Source organism: Sebastes fasciatus, chromosome 5, assembly GCF_043250625.1.
Source record: "Sebastes fasciatus isolate fSebFas1 chromosome 5, fSebFas1.pri, whole genome shotgun sequence".
Lineage (NCBI taxonomy): Eukaryota > Metazoa > Chordata > Actinopteri > Perciformes > Sebastidae > Sebastes > Sebastes fasciatus.
In genome coordinates this window covers 20,862,513-20,878,330 of record NC_133799.1, presented here as the reverse complement: position 1 = coordinate 20,878,330, position 15,818 = coordinate 20,862,513, and positions in this window count along the sequence as shown.

The window sequence follows — 15,818 nt, the reverse complement described above, 5'->3', positions numbered from 1 at the left end:
CTGTCAAAACCACAGCTTCTTTAATCCAGATTTATGATAGGGGGACGTCGAAACCGAGCTCTATTCAATTCTCTCTTTCTGCTCCGTACTTTCAACGAAAGGCAAAGCAGAAAATGACCATGTGCTTTCCACCCTGTTCTATCAGCTAAAACAGAGCTGGATGTTCCAACTTTTCTGGAAAATCAGATATTGCGATTGAGGAAGTGTTAAGTCTGTAGCACATCCAGATTTAGTTTTTTTTTTGGTGCACTATTACTGTCATAGCGAGCATTTTTAGTCACAAGGAAGTGAGTCAGAGTTGAATCACTAAATTCATAATTTTTCTCTCAGCTGTTTCCATCAACAACTGTCAAGCTGCCTCAGCCTCACATCCTAATGAAGTAAACGTCTCATGAACAAACCGTCTGACCTGAGTGCTGAAGTGCTGCACGTTGATATAGAAGCGATAAAGTGCTGTACATTGATAAAGGACGATGAGTATCCAGTGAGAGCCCTCACTCTAGAGGCCACTCGGTGGCGTTTGAGGGCTCATGAGGCCCGCGATAATAAGTCACTGTCTATCTCCCATGGATGGCCGTGCACTGTAATTAAAAGATTGCACCATCTGCGCCCGGGAGTGAATAACATGATGCACGCTATGACAATCCATGGTGTCATCTTTTGAGTGGTACTCTGAACACAAAGCGGCTCCCAGCTTTGTGAGAGCTTCATCGGGCTGTATTTACCGAGTCGACCACAGGAGGAATAAAGACCAGCCCGTGTGAATCATCATCATTTAGGGTGATGTCACTTCTCAAATGATAGTAGAGCAGTGTATTAAGCTGTCTTTAAAAGAGGCCACGGCCATAAATGTCTTTGTTACTGGCAGCTGAACAATTTTAAGCTTAAAAAATTTAGTGGTGCAGGGCGGACACAGTTCATCGATCAACACTAAATGATAAGATAAGATGCTTTACTGTCATTGCATGTTAAACACAATGAAGTTTGGTTTGGTAGAAATCCACTCCACTTAGCAGCATAAATAAATATGTTAAAAATTTTAAAAATATCCATATATAAAATATAGTTGTATACTATAGGCCTACATAGCCTATATAAAAAAAATTAAATACCATACAGGGATGTAACACTGACATTATTGCACGTGAATCATCGACAATTATCATTCAATTTAATATTCAAGCCATTTATCAAGCAGGTGTGAGAATTTGCCACTTTGCTGCAACAGACAATTGATTTCAATTAATCTCTCGACTATTTTAAAGGTGCTAAACGCGAAATTGAGAGCATATCTATTTCCTCTCAACGGCTCTCAACATGGCGACGGCTGAGCCGGTGGCTCACAGCTAACGGTGCTAACAGTGCAAATAATAGCAACAGTGGTGACAGAGGTAACAGTATTAACCTGGGGGGGGGAACCGGAGGGTGGGTGCTATGCTTTTGCGATGACCCGTCGGTCGAGACCGCCACGTTGCCATGAGCTAGCCAGTTGGACACGCTCACATGCACTAAAAGGCCTGGCCAGCCCTGCGATGTCAACAAAGCACAGAGAAGCTCGGATTACAACACAGAGGGAGAGTGACTTCATTCTCTGCTCAGGTAGACATTACTCCTCTATATCTTGAAATAGCAAATAGTTGTTTGCTGCTATATTAATGCTCTGGATATCGTATAGAGAACCTTTAAAGATGATGTGGTTTATGACCAAATACAAAGCATCGCCTCGGAGAGCTGCTAGCATGGCTGTAGACTCTTAGATTCTTGATAAACAATTTATCAATTATTAAAATGGTTGACTACAACGTTTGAGTAACTGATTAATGGGCTAATCATTTATGCATTGGTCAAAACAAGCAATCTGAATCTGTCACCCAGCTTGGGCTCTGAGAAATTTGATGGTCTTTTTTTCACTATTTTGTGACATTTTATGGATTAAATATTTATTAAATGAATAAAAAAGATTAATTGATGAGGTAAATGGCAGCCCCAAAGTAGTGCACAACAAAAATAAGACAAAATAAAGTAAAACATTAAGTAATGGAAATAGATTTGAGCGTTCCCCCTTCATAAAGTCAGCGGGGGATAGTTAGGCTTGTGCCCAGGCAGCTGTCGCTGTAACGGTAAGAGCTCACAGTCAATCGGTGGGCAATAAAATGAATCATAAATCTGATGGAAAGAATCGAGGAACAACATTTTCTTTATGTACTGGCGGACGCCCCAACATGACACACAGGTTGGCTGCCTGACAGCGTGATATTTTCCTATATGCTGTATGAGCGTCTTGATACAGGCTTAGTCACCGGCTGGATGGATCGGGATATGGAGCGACTTTAACCTCATCAGACTTGAAACACAGACGAGAGTCTCTCAGTAGATACTCAAACCGAAACCCTCTTCATCTCTTTTATATCACTGCTCTTGTTAGCCTCATGAAATCATGGGACACACTTCACATGCACCCCCATTGACATTTCACTCCTCATGTTAATGATAATTCATGCAGCTGACAGCACTGGGAGACCTGTTAATTTATCAGGCACGATTATGAAAAAATAAAACAGTATAATAGGGGAGTTATGCATAAAACGGGGGAGTGACAGATGACACATTATGAGAGTGATCTGATTTTTAAACAGGTGCTGTGACTCGTAAAAAACATCAAGATACCTTCGACTGAAACAAAAGATACGAGATCACACATCGGATTACTCATTCACCGGACGTAACATCCCGTTCAATCAATCAGCAAGACGGATGTCTCTTGTAATGGTCCGGAACGTTTGTCTGTCTTGTTTGTCCTGTTTTTGTATTGTCACTCAACTGATCCACTAAATCACAAACAAAGTGGCATGGATAGCTCTCTACATCCACATCACATCACAACAATTCATAATATTCTACACTATTCCTTGTGTCAAAACATATAATCTTAACTTTTTGTTTTACTTTCTGAAATAATAAAACTTGGTAATATATAATAATTATTTCAGAAAGTAAAACAACATGTTTTAACAAAAAAGGTAAGATTATGTTTTTGTATTGTCTGTCTTGTCTTGTCATGTTAAATAATATTTTAACTGCAATTTTTCATCATTTGCAGACATAATATTTCCCAGTGACAGGTGGCAGGCTACAGGATGGTGAGAGCGCCTGATGTGTGAAGGCAAATTAGAGACCGAAGACGGAACTGAGAGGAAATTAAAGATCTGGAAAAATTAAATGCTTAGAGCAATGAGCCAGCTATGACTTTGGGGATGGCAATTTTCCACACACCAAAGTGCACCAAAATTACACATATCATCCAGCGTGCATAATCATCTGCCTTGGAACTTTAACAAACTGTGGGTGTCCAATGGTGGAAATACATAGACTCATTTTGGGTCTTCTTTCCTCTGGGGCTGTGTAGTGGCAAGAATCTGGCGATATGATATCATGATACAGGAGAAATGATTCAATATATTGCAATATATTGTGATATCCAATTTATGTAATTCGAAGACTGTTCAAGAACCCCAGTATACAGAAATATTTGTATACTGGTTTTTGCCCAAAACTACATGTGATTATCATAAAGAGGGCATCTCTGTAAAGGGGAGACTCCTGGGTACCAATAGAACCCATTTTCATTCACATATCTTGAGGTCAGAGGTCAAGGGACCCCTTTGAAAATGGCCATGCCAGATTTTCCTCGCCAAAATTTAGCATAACTTTTGAGCGTTATTTAGCCTCCTTTGCAACATGCAAGTGTGACATGGTTAGGACCAATTGATTCCTTAGGTTTTCTAGTTTCATATAATGCCAGTACTTTCACTCTAGTTTTAAAAGCGAGCTCGCTTCAAGCTCCAAAAGACACAATAGTGGCCAGGTCAGTCAATAATTCAGTTTTACTTTGAATAGTGTTGACAGGAAATGCTTTTATTTTGAAGTGCAAGGACGTAACCTGCTTTGTGATGTCTGTTATCTTAATGATGAATACGAGATGTCGAGTGCACAGTGTTTCCCCCGTTACTACTGTTCTTGTTGTAAAAATACCGCACAATGGACAGTAAAATGTTCAGTTTGAACCATACCCGCTTAGATCATTATTCAAAGCTTCCACTATACAACATACAGCCCTACTTTCCTGTGTGTGAAGACTACATTTCCACCTGCGAGATATGGTCAAGCACGGCTAAGTGTGCATCAAGGGGCCGAATGGAGGCTCTGCAGCGGTAAGGGAGAAAGAGAGGCATCCAGAGAGAGCGGAGCTGATTGAAGTGCTGACCTTTTGGTGGGACTGTGTAAAGAGGGGGCCTGCAGACTCTCAGTCAGCTGTCAGATACTGCATCCAGCCTGGTAGTAGGAGTAGGGCCCTGACACCAGCCTCCCACCACTCTGCCCTGTTTGTGTCATCCATCCCTCCATTCTTACAGCCTTCCATTCCACACAAACACCCACCCACCCGCCAAACACACACACACACACACTCACACACGCACACACAGCCAGGCACCGCCGCAAACACTCACCCAGACGCAAACATCCACACAAACACAAACATATTTCAGCTTCTGCCAGCTAGGTAACATTTTCTACAAATAGCAGTGTGGGCATTTGGGAGAAAATCGCAAAGCCGCAAACACAGCCTGCTGTAGGGGTGAGATAATCAGCTTTGTGGTAACAGCAAATGGCCCCTGAGTGGCAAGGCAGGTAATCATTGCACCGAGTGTTTTTGTGGGAGAGGAGAAGAGTGCTTTTTCCGTCCTCATGCATGTGTCTATGCATATTCACACTGAAATGAGCAGCCAATTTAAAGACATGCTGCTATAAAAACTACCACTATACTCTTCTAGAAGCTTTACTGTGTATATATATACATATGGATGGTGTGATTACTGCGTATCCACCACCTACACCAAAATAACCATACAAAAAACAAAGTAAATATACATTTATGCAGTCGCAAAACATGAAGTTCTCGTTTTTGACACAACTCTAGAGAGACATAAAAAGGTGACGGTTGTGTTCGAAGCTGCTCTTCCACTTCCGAGATTTACATAAGCGGTGGGAAAAAAAGAGCAGCAGATTTGCTTAAATCATGCTTGGAGTTGTTCCATATCCCCGGTCTGTTTCCAGTTTTGCAACGCTTTGATGATCTTCACTCAATTACACATCACCAAAGAAAAACATCCACTCTTCCTTTTTATTGTAAATTCAAGGCTCTAATTAGCAGATTTGAGCGGTTTCATGCACATTTCACAACAATATGCATATAAATGAAAACTAAAGGAAGCAATAGCTGTCGACAAAAGGCGTCGCGAGCGGAATTAAATCTTCCCTTGAAGAAAAATTGTAAAATGAAAAAAGGTTGTGCGTGTTTGTGTGTGTGTGAGAAAATATGAGGATGAAGTGGGGCTGAGGCTTTGGCCAGGACGGATGTGTAAAATATCTGTCTTTCCCCGAAGCTGCTGACAATAGACATTGTGACTGCTTGGCATTCCAACTCGAGGTGTCACATGCTAGAGGGTTCAGAGGAGTGTATCAGCAGGGTGGGACCTAACCTGTGTGTACACTTGTGAGTAGGTGTGTGTGCTTGTATGAGGGTGTAAGCAATGTTTTTAGAGACAAAGATGGTGTAGATAGAAATGGGAGATTTCAAAAGGAGTGACGTGGTATTACTGTAGGTAACACAAGGTCAAGCCACACACACACGCATACGCATGCATACTGGTGCTTCAAGTTAGTGTGGTGAGAGCAGCTTGGCCTTTCATGCCCCCGCTGACAGTGTGTGCACGGATCCATGTTTAGTCATGAGGCAGATGAAGAGGCTCACTCCAGTCTGGCTGTACATTTCTCCTGCGTTTCTCAGCAGGAGTTGTCTACTTAAATTAAAAACAAACCAGAAAATAGCACATGATGCTGAGCTGCATGCATCTGTTGCTCCACATCAGTGATTCCCAACAAGGATTTGTTGTACACCACATGGTAGCCTGGTTACCTCTGCAGTTGCTTAAGGGTGAAAAATTGTAGATCAACTAATTTGAAAGAATATAAATTACAATTATACCCCATATGTTGAGTCAGATGACACCTGAACGCTACTTTAAAGAGTGCATGAAAACTAGCTCGCAAGCAAGCCGAGGAGTTGAAAGAATGATGGATAAATAGTTAAAATGGCTAGCTTAACGTAACAAATAAACAGTTGATGTTACTTTAAGTTAACAATTTTAATGGATAGACGTTAAAGTAACGTATAAAAGTTAGAATTGTTAGCTTAAAGTAACGTTACGGATAAACAGTTGAAATAGTTAGTTTAAAGTTATGCTAACGGATAAACAGTTAGAATTATTTGCTTAAACTAACGACAGTTCAAATTGTTCGCTTAAAGTAACGTTAATGGATAAAGAGTTAAAAGTGTTAACTTAAAGTAACATTAACGGATAAACAGTTAAAATAGTTAGTTTAAAATAACAGATAGTTAAAATTGCTAACTTAAAGTAACAACACTTAAAAATTTTTGCTTAAAGTTACGGATAAAAAGTTAAAATTGTTAGCTTAAAGTGACATTAACAGATAAACGGTTGAAATAGTTAACTTAAAGTAACGGACAAACCGTTAAAATGGTTGGCTAGAAATGGTGAAATAGCTATATTTAATGGATATATGGTTGAAATAAATGGTGTTGCCAATAAAAGGGTATTTGAGTTGACAGGGCTGTGTCTACATCTGACACAAAAAGGTTGTGAAACACTGCTTTACATAATCTGCCAACCTAATCATCACACAGTGATTGATCTCTATGGCAGACGGGTGGTACACTTGTCACCTGTGTAACAGTTCATGTTAGAGTCCTGATACACCCCACAGCAGGAGGGGGTGGGTGGCTGACAGCTGTGAGCCAAAGCTAACAGTAGCACCATCTGAATGCCGCTAATCCCGGCGCAGACACTTGACTCTTCCCAAACAAGGGACCAAACACTGATCCCTCCGTGCAGATGACGTCTGATTGCTCCACTGTCCTTTTGCAGGGTTCGTCATCTCACAGGATGATTGCAATTTTCCTCTCCTAGAGATCGCGCACTCTTTCCCCTCTCCTCCTCTGTTCAGATCACTCAGTCCCATGTGATCTGTCCATCAGACCCGGGGGGTGTTTTTCCTGCCTGCTGGGCCTCTTTCACACCCTTTTTCCTGTAGACTTTAGTCTTCAGCTGGGTTAAGCTGCTCTGCCCCCTGTTTCCAAAACATCTACAGGATCTGCCTGGGCACGTGAGGACACATTCACACATGAGAGCACATGAACACACTCATCATGAAAGTGCAGTCGGTTATTTGTTGCTCTTTTGATTGCATGGTTAGCACAGGTGAGGGCCTTGTTATATGCCTCCGCGTGCAAGCTCATCCACAACATGTCAAAAGAGGAATTGAAACAGAGCGGTAGATAACACCAGAGGAGCACCTCCGGGTTGCCTTTCCTTCCTCTTAATCTGTGTTGAAACCTTGGTGTCATCGTATCTGTTCTGCCACCTGTGCTGTTTTGAAACTTCCCAACTGACACAGAGTTTCTTGAAATCTCAATAATGAGGTCATTTCCTGAAAGTACGTAATGCAAAAATCCTTGCGTCCATGAGGATGTCGCTTTAGCAATAGGTAATTGACTTCCTTCATGTACAGCACAGTGATGACACTGCTAGCTTGTGGCATTATGTAAAGAGCAAGCTCTGTTGAGTCACGCACAAATTAGACTGAAAAGGACAAACAGAACTTAAACCTTAAACCTTAAGTAGGTAAACCTTAAGGCTGGCCCACACGAAAAGATTTTTCAAATCTTAACAGATGTTGAAAATGTGAGAGACCCCACATACGTATAACGACATGTTTACAAGTTTACTTGTTGCGAAGTAAACTAAATCCCGCTCCAAACTTGCGCTAAATTTTGGCAAAGGTGGCATGGTCGTTTTCAAAGGGGTCCCTTGACCTGTGACCTCCAGATATGTGAATGAAAATGGGTTCTATGGGTACCCACAAGTCTCCCCTTTACAGACATGCCCACTTTATGATAATCACATGCAGTTTGGGGCAAGTCATAGTCAAGTCAGCACACTGACACACTGACAGCTGTTGTTGCCTGTTGGGCTGCAGTTTGCCATGTTATGATTTGAGCATATTTTTTATGCTAAATGCAGTACCTGTGAGGGTTTCTGGACAATATTTGTCATTGTTTTGTGTTGTTAACTGATTTTCAACAATAAATATATACATAAATTTGCATAAAGCAAGCCTATTTGCCCACTCCCATGTTGATAAGAGTATCAAATACTTGACAAATCTCCCTTTAAGGTACATTTTGAACAAATTAAAAATGTGTGATTAATTTGCGATTGATAATGATTAACTACGGACAATCATGCGATTAATCGCGATTGAATATTTTAACAGATTGAAAGCCCTAGTAATAAAACATCTAAAAGCATTATGGCTGTCCTCGACCAAAGATATTCTTAGTAAACTAACACACAACTTTGATGACTAATCGATTCGTTGATTTAATTGAGTAAATGTGTAAAATTTAGTATCTACACTTTAAATCTTGTGTTTACCAGAGATGTTCTCATAGGTTTCTAGGAAAGTCTCTAAAGTTCCGAGTCATTAAGCATGAAGTGCTTTAAAAAAATGACTAGTCGTCTAAAGAAATTTTAGTCGACTAAGATCAAAATGACCGATTAGTCGACTAATCGGCCCTAAAAAGCAGAAATGCTATCAGATGTTGGACCATAGGACAAAAGTTTATCAAATGGGGGTCTGTGGTCTAATTTGTGTCAGTTTGGGAACCACTGAAGCCTATACTGTCTCGTACATATTTTTATTCATGTCAGGACATCGCAAACAGGTCATGTGAGCTTTGCAATGGAAACAACAGGAAACCAAAACACAGAAATAAAATTAAATGTGGCACACTTAGCAAGATGACTGGTGTTAAAGTGCTCCGCTTTAATCTCTCTGAGCTGTGTGACGCTCGCTCCTGTCCCCAGAGTGACTGACAACTCATCGTGGCTTCATAGTCACGAGCCTCTTTGCTCAGGCACTGTAGGAAAATATGCCAACAAGCTATAGTGTCCACCTAGAATAACTCCCTTCACAAGCAGGGACCAGCTCTGACAGACAGGACCTGGATTCCAGCACCCATGGGTGGGGTAGGGTTTAACAAAAGAGCTTATTATAATAGTCAACACGTCACTTTAGAGTACAAACAATATATAGGAGTTAACTTCTAAGCCTTCATGGCTCCTGTTAAGAACATTAATGATGGGGTCGTCACAGCGCAATATGTCATAATGATCCAATTTGTCAACCAAGGACTTATTTTATCTAATAAAAGCACTATAATTTCCCTTTCAGCAATAGCTTCATTGTCAATTAATTTTATCGATTATGTTCTCGATTAATCGATTCGTTGTTTGGTCTATAATATGTTAGAAAATGGTGAAAAATGTCAATAAGTGTTTCCCAAAGCCAAAGATAATGTCCTCAAATGTCTTTACTGTCATGGAGGAGTAAAGAAACCAGAAAATATTCACATTTAAGAAGCTGGAATCAGAGAATTTTGACTTTTTTGTTCTTTAAAAAATCCTCAAACAGATCAATCGATGATCAAAATAGTTTAATTTTGAATTTAATAGTTGACAACCAATCGATTAATCGTTGCAGCTCTTGTCTTCTCTATCAGATGAGGAAAATGTCCACGTAGATTCCCCCTTTACCCCCCTGATTCCCCTTTCTGCTCCACCTTCCTCGCCCGTGTCCCCCCTTGATCCCTCTATCTCTCTCTTCCACTCTGGGATTTTCCAGTTTTACAGCGTCTGGGACAGCACAGCGATTACATGAACCAGCAAATCAAATGTCCACAGTGCAGCTTTACACACCGGGTCATTTACACTGCTCAACTTTATCCTATTTCCTTATTTTCCCAACAACCTATGTAACCCTGCTTTTGGCTGCTGTGTTGTAACACACAGTCCATGTAACAAATAGCTCTCATTGCATGAGCGTGTTATTGCGTGAATTCAGTCCGGGCCAGACATCCGCTGAATGCAGCTCCTGACTGTTTCCACACGTGGAGGCTTGGGAGGTTGTTCCATGACTCCAAATAGAAAGCCAAAGCACTATTTGAACAGCTTTGTAAAGGTCAGATACAGTCGATGGATTCCAGTACAGAACTCTGCGTACGTAACTATTTATGGTTGTAATGTTTGAACAGAATGCAGCCTTCAAAGATCCAGCAAATTCACAGAAATGCCTCAAAGTGCCATTTAATGAGAGGATTCAATTTGATACCACACATTTGCAAATATGTTAAAGGGATAGTTATAAATTTTTGGAAATACACTTATTTGCTTTCTTGCTGAAAGTTAGATGAGAAGATTGATGCAGTAAATGCTGTGTACACAACACAGTCTCATGGGAGTTTGTGAAATAGTCCCGAAATGTAATCTATTTGATTTGGGTAACACTTGACGCACGTGTCAAATTCCACTCCAGTCTTATTTAGGTTTAGGAAAAGATAGACTTGGTAAGGCTTATGGTACGTGTCCACAGGGGCGTTTTTTATCGCGAGGAGACGCGACGCTTCCCAACATTGGACGCTTGGTGGGCTGTCCCTAGAAACAAGGCACTCGGCTCCTGATTGGACGAACGCTTTCCCGCCGTTGGCTGCTGCTCCCAGCTTTCAAACCGGAACCAGTATGGAGGCTCGTTTGGAAACTTTATTCTTATTTCACGTAAATAGTTCACTGAAATGTGTTTCTGAAAACATTTGAGGCGAGAAATAAGCCACGCAGTTGCTGAATATGTCTTTATTTTAGATCAACAATGTTTAGTTTAAAAGATCCTCGGGAGTTTCGAGAGGCGGCGAGTCGCGTCGGACGCCCGTGATTTGCATAAAGTACAAGAGCTCTCAACTTCATGCAAATAAGGAGCGGCCGTCGTGACGCCTAGTCTCTCGAATCGCGACGCCACACTACCAGAATAGATTGCGCGGCTGCTTGCATAGACAATGAATGGAGAGCGTGGAAAGCACGGAGCCTGTGGACACGTACCGTCAGGCAACAAAACTACCTAGTTAGGTTTAGGAATAGATTGCGGTTTGGGTTAAAATAACACAGGAAGTGGCGTAACTTAAGTACGGAAGTTACGTGACAAATAAATCAACATTGACTACTTCTAAATTTCATGACTATTTCACGAACTGCTGTGCGACTGGGCTGGTATGCAGATAGCGCCAGTAGCCGGTTAGCTTAGTTTAGCACAAAGACTGGAAACGGGACACAGCTAGCACGGCTCTGTCCAAAGTTAAGATAAGAAAGATAAGTCCATCCACTGTTACTCATTTCATCCGTACGGAAAACTGAAGTGTGACATGGCAAGTTGTGGTTTTACAGCGGTTTATGAGCTGGATTAGTTTTTGACTAGAAGGCACATTCGTTTCCCGTCTACCGGCCAAGAAATAGTCCCATAAAACCTGTAACAACCACAGCCTGTTGTTTTTACACTTCTGCTTTTGTACAGATTAAACAAATTAGATATAGGTTCACATTTAGGGGTGCTTGTACGTGTATTACCTTCTGAAAGAGCTAGGCTAGCTGTTTCCCACTGTGTCCAGTCTTTATGCTAAGATAAACTAAGCCAACTGACTATATATTTACTGGACACACATCAGCATGGGATTAATTTTCTCACCTTACTCGACAAGAAAATGTCAAACTATCCCTTTAAGAGTGAAAGATGAATTCCAAATTACTGGTATCCAGTTTACAATCCATTTTTATATATTCAACAATTGTATGTTACAATACCGAACTACTAACTGAGCAATTTTAGGCAAAATACTCAACCAAACTGCAACCAGACGCCCAGGAATGTAAATAGCAAGCATGACTGAATACATGTCATTCAGTATGATGTAACACTATATGACTAACCACCGAGTTAATTATTAGTAGACTGTCTGCAAACATTTCAGAGGTCAAGTATCGCATTGATTGTTGTTGACATCATGGTGAGCATTAGCAATAAAAGTGTCAGAGAGTTGGAGCGAAGCAAGCCCCTAAATGTGTGCGTTGGGAAATGTGAATGATGTGAGTCATGCTCTAATCAAACAAAGGATCCTTTTCAAAGAGCCCATGATAATACTGACTACCTTTATCATCCGGGTTGAGACGGACTCGATTTATAATAATTTCCAACTGTGATTAGCACGCTGAACAGCTTAAGTGGAAAAATCTTATAATACTGTACATGAGCTGTGATACGTGACAGACGTTTCCCATCCGCAAAGGTCAGAGACTGAATTAACCTGATCTGTTGATGTTACTGCCTGACAAAATATTTTATTTCATGAGGACACACTATGTAGCAGTGAATTACCGCCTCCACCCCCATTTGTGGCCTCAAATTACCCTTTAAACTGCGAACTCCGAACATCACAGCCAACCCACCAACCACTATGTCAAGTTTTCATCCACATTCTTGCTTCTGAGCGACAAACGCTGGTGACTTCTTGATAAACACATCCTTAACAAGCAGTGAACACGTCAGCTGGTACAGTATAAATAGATGCAAATCTGACTAATTAAGCTTGAACTCATAGATGACGGAGTGGCTGTATCAAGTAACATCAACTAGAAAGAATAGACATGACTAAACATAGACAAGGCCAAAGAGGCCAGAGCCTGGTGGTGAGCGAACTGAAATTAGTTATCATCTGGTTTATACTTTAGAGCTTCAGGCATGTTGATGAAGGTTAAGACCAGCTTGATGGTGATAGACAGGAAGGGGATGACAAATAGCTGGAGTCAGTTGAATATGAGCTGATGAGTAACGTTCTGGCTGTTGTCGTGATTATTCTGGTTCTGCACGGCTATTTTTAAATGCCTTCCATGCCATGCTGTTCCTGACATGCCATAGTGTCAGACAACCAATGCAGAATAAAGCATGAATAAAGCAAATAAAGGAGTAATGAGGATTTAGTGTCTCTTTATTAACGTAATCCTCCTTTGACACAATAACAAGGGTTATGTGCTGACAAGAGTCTACAGCCAAGCTAGCAGCGAGGCTCCAATTCATGGCGCATTTCCACCAGATCCGGTGACGGAGGCCGTCTCAACACTTTCCATTAATTTCCTTTGGAAAGCAGGAGAAGGAGGGAGTGTTGCGGCGAGTCGGAGAAGGTACCAACCATGTCATACTAGCTTGTCGTAAAGGAAGCTAAATAACGCTCCAAAGTTACAGTAGTACATTTTGGTGAGGAAAAACTGTCCTGGCCATTTTCAAAAGGGTCCCTTGACCTCTGACCTCAAGATATGTGAATGAAAATGGGTTCTATGGGTACCCACGAGTCTCCCCTTTACAGACATGCCCACTTTATGATAATCACATGCTGTTTGGGGCAAGTCATACTCAAGTCAGCACACTGACACACTGACAGCTGTTGTTGCCTATTGGGCTTGAGTTTGCCATGTTATGATTTGAGCATATTTCTTTTGCTAAATGCAGTACCTGTGAGGGTTTCTGTGCAATATTTTTCATTGTTTTGTGTTATTAATTGATTTCCAATAGTAAATAAACTGGGAAAAAAAAGTTCGGAAACTTGTGTTTGGTGGATTATTTCTCTGTTGTTACAATGCTAATGGTCATTGTATTTTACATCGTTGGAAAGCCTGTTTATTTACCTTCGCAATGATGTCCAACTTGTAAGGATCATGCATTTGTGGGATGAGCAGCACAGCTGATTATGTGGGTAGCGCCCAAGAAAAATTTGCCAAAATGCTCTGCCAATGGTAAACAGTGTATTCTCCTGCTGGTATTAACTCTTGTTTTGAGTTGTTTGGTAGATTGGATGATAAAACTCTCTATCAGTAACAAGGAACAAACAAGACATATTGGCAATTTTACACTTTATTAATTTAATACACCGTCAGGAGCCTCAGTAGCGGTGGAAGATCCATACGCAGCCACAACAGCCTGGCACCTCCTCCTCATGCTGGTCACCAACCTGGTCACAAGTTGCTGTGGGATGGCGTTCAATTCCTCAACCAGGATTCGTTGCAGGTCAGCCAGCGTGGTTGTGTGTTCCCTCAATGATGTCACTAACAAAACAAGGCTTGTCATCATTGAAGGCCATCTCAATGCAGTGAGATATCGGGTTGAGATTCTGCAGCCAGTGGCGATCCCATATCTCCACAATCTGGGACCTAACTTCATCCTCCAAGATGACAACGCCACAGAGCCAGGGTTATCACAGACTACCTCCACAATGTGGGAGTAGAGAGAATGGAACGGCCTGCCAAGAGTCCAGACCTCAACCCAATTCAACACTTGTGGGATCAGCTTGGGCGTGCTGTACGTGTTAGAGTGACCAACACAACCAGGCTGGCTGACCTGCAACGAATCCTGGTTGAGGAATGGAATTAGCGATTAATCGTGATTAAATATTTTAATCGATTGACAGCCGTAGTGAAAATATGTGTTATGTTTGTTAGAGTACCAATGATTTCACTGCTTGTTTACCATGTTAATGGCATTTGGAGTGAATGAGTATAAATGCCTTTGCTGTTTTGTACTGGCTTGCATTAGCATCAAAAATATCTAATCATGAGTGATGGGGTTAAAAGTCATTGTTTATAATGCTGAAACATTAATTTAGATGTCTGAATGAAACTCTCTATAGGCCATGGGTTATCGTCACAGTTTTTGGGATTACTTCCTGGTTTTATGTATTTATGATACTGACAGCTTGTGATTCGTGTTTGAGAGCAACAGGATGTCGTTTATGTGGGCGGTGGTTGTGGACGGGGTTAACACTGAAGCCTCGCCTTTGATCGTTAGTTATATAGATACAGAGGGTCGGCGCAGCCTTCCCTGTGTGACTCACTTTTGCTTCATACACAGTAAATATTTAACTACACGCAATCGGTGGCATTCTGTTTTCCAAATGCACCTCTTCTCCGAAATGACGCTGGCATTTCAATGCTTGAATAGCTTTTAAGTGCTGTTCCGGGGAAGGCTGCATTCATTTACATGCTGTTATCATTTTTCAGAAGAATCCCTGAATGGATGTTTCCTTTACTGCAACTGTTACGGGACATGTTTTAAATTTCAGGCATATAGTTGGAGAGCTAGAGGAGCGATCAGCATAAAGTACAATGAACTCTCTTTAAATGGAATTACTGCTGTTATCGAGAAACGCAAACAGTGAGATGGCAAAGAGGAATAAAAAGGGAGAGAGAGAGGGGGTGGGGCAAAGCCTGGAAAGTTAGAGGAGGAGGGGGTGGAAAAAAGAGAGCAAAGAGTGGAGAAGAGTGAGATAGCGAGAGAGGGAAGGGGGGCGTCAGAGCCAGAGGGAGACGGGAATGGATGACGTCATCAGAGGGGACGGAGGGCTATTTTAAGAATGCGATACGGAGAAGGCCGCTGTGCACTCCTCTGGGCCGACGTCACGGATGAGATCAACTCTCTGTGCGACCTGCCAGCCCGATCATGTGACCTGTAATGACCTTGGCTATCAGTGATTAGATAACTGCAGAGCAAAGACTTGCTGTCGGGAAGCAGAAACACTGCTGCGAAGAAAACAACAGGAGAAAGTAAAAGAAAACAAAAATAGAAAGTATTGAGAGAGTGTAGAGGGATCTCTTGAGAAAAGAAGTAGTGGTGGTGGTGAGGAGGGGGGGGTAAAAGCAGATGGAGAGAAAACTAATTAAGCAAGAGTGTGAGTGCAAGGACCAAGGGTGGAGAACAGGAAGACAACGGGAGCGATATAAAACAGAGGAGCACCAGCCAAGATCGAA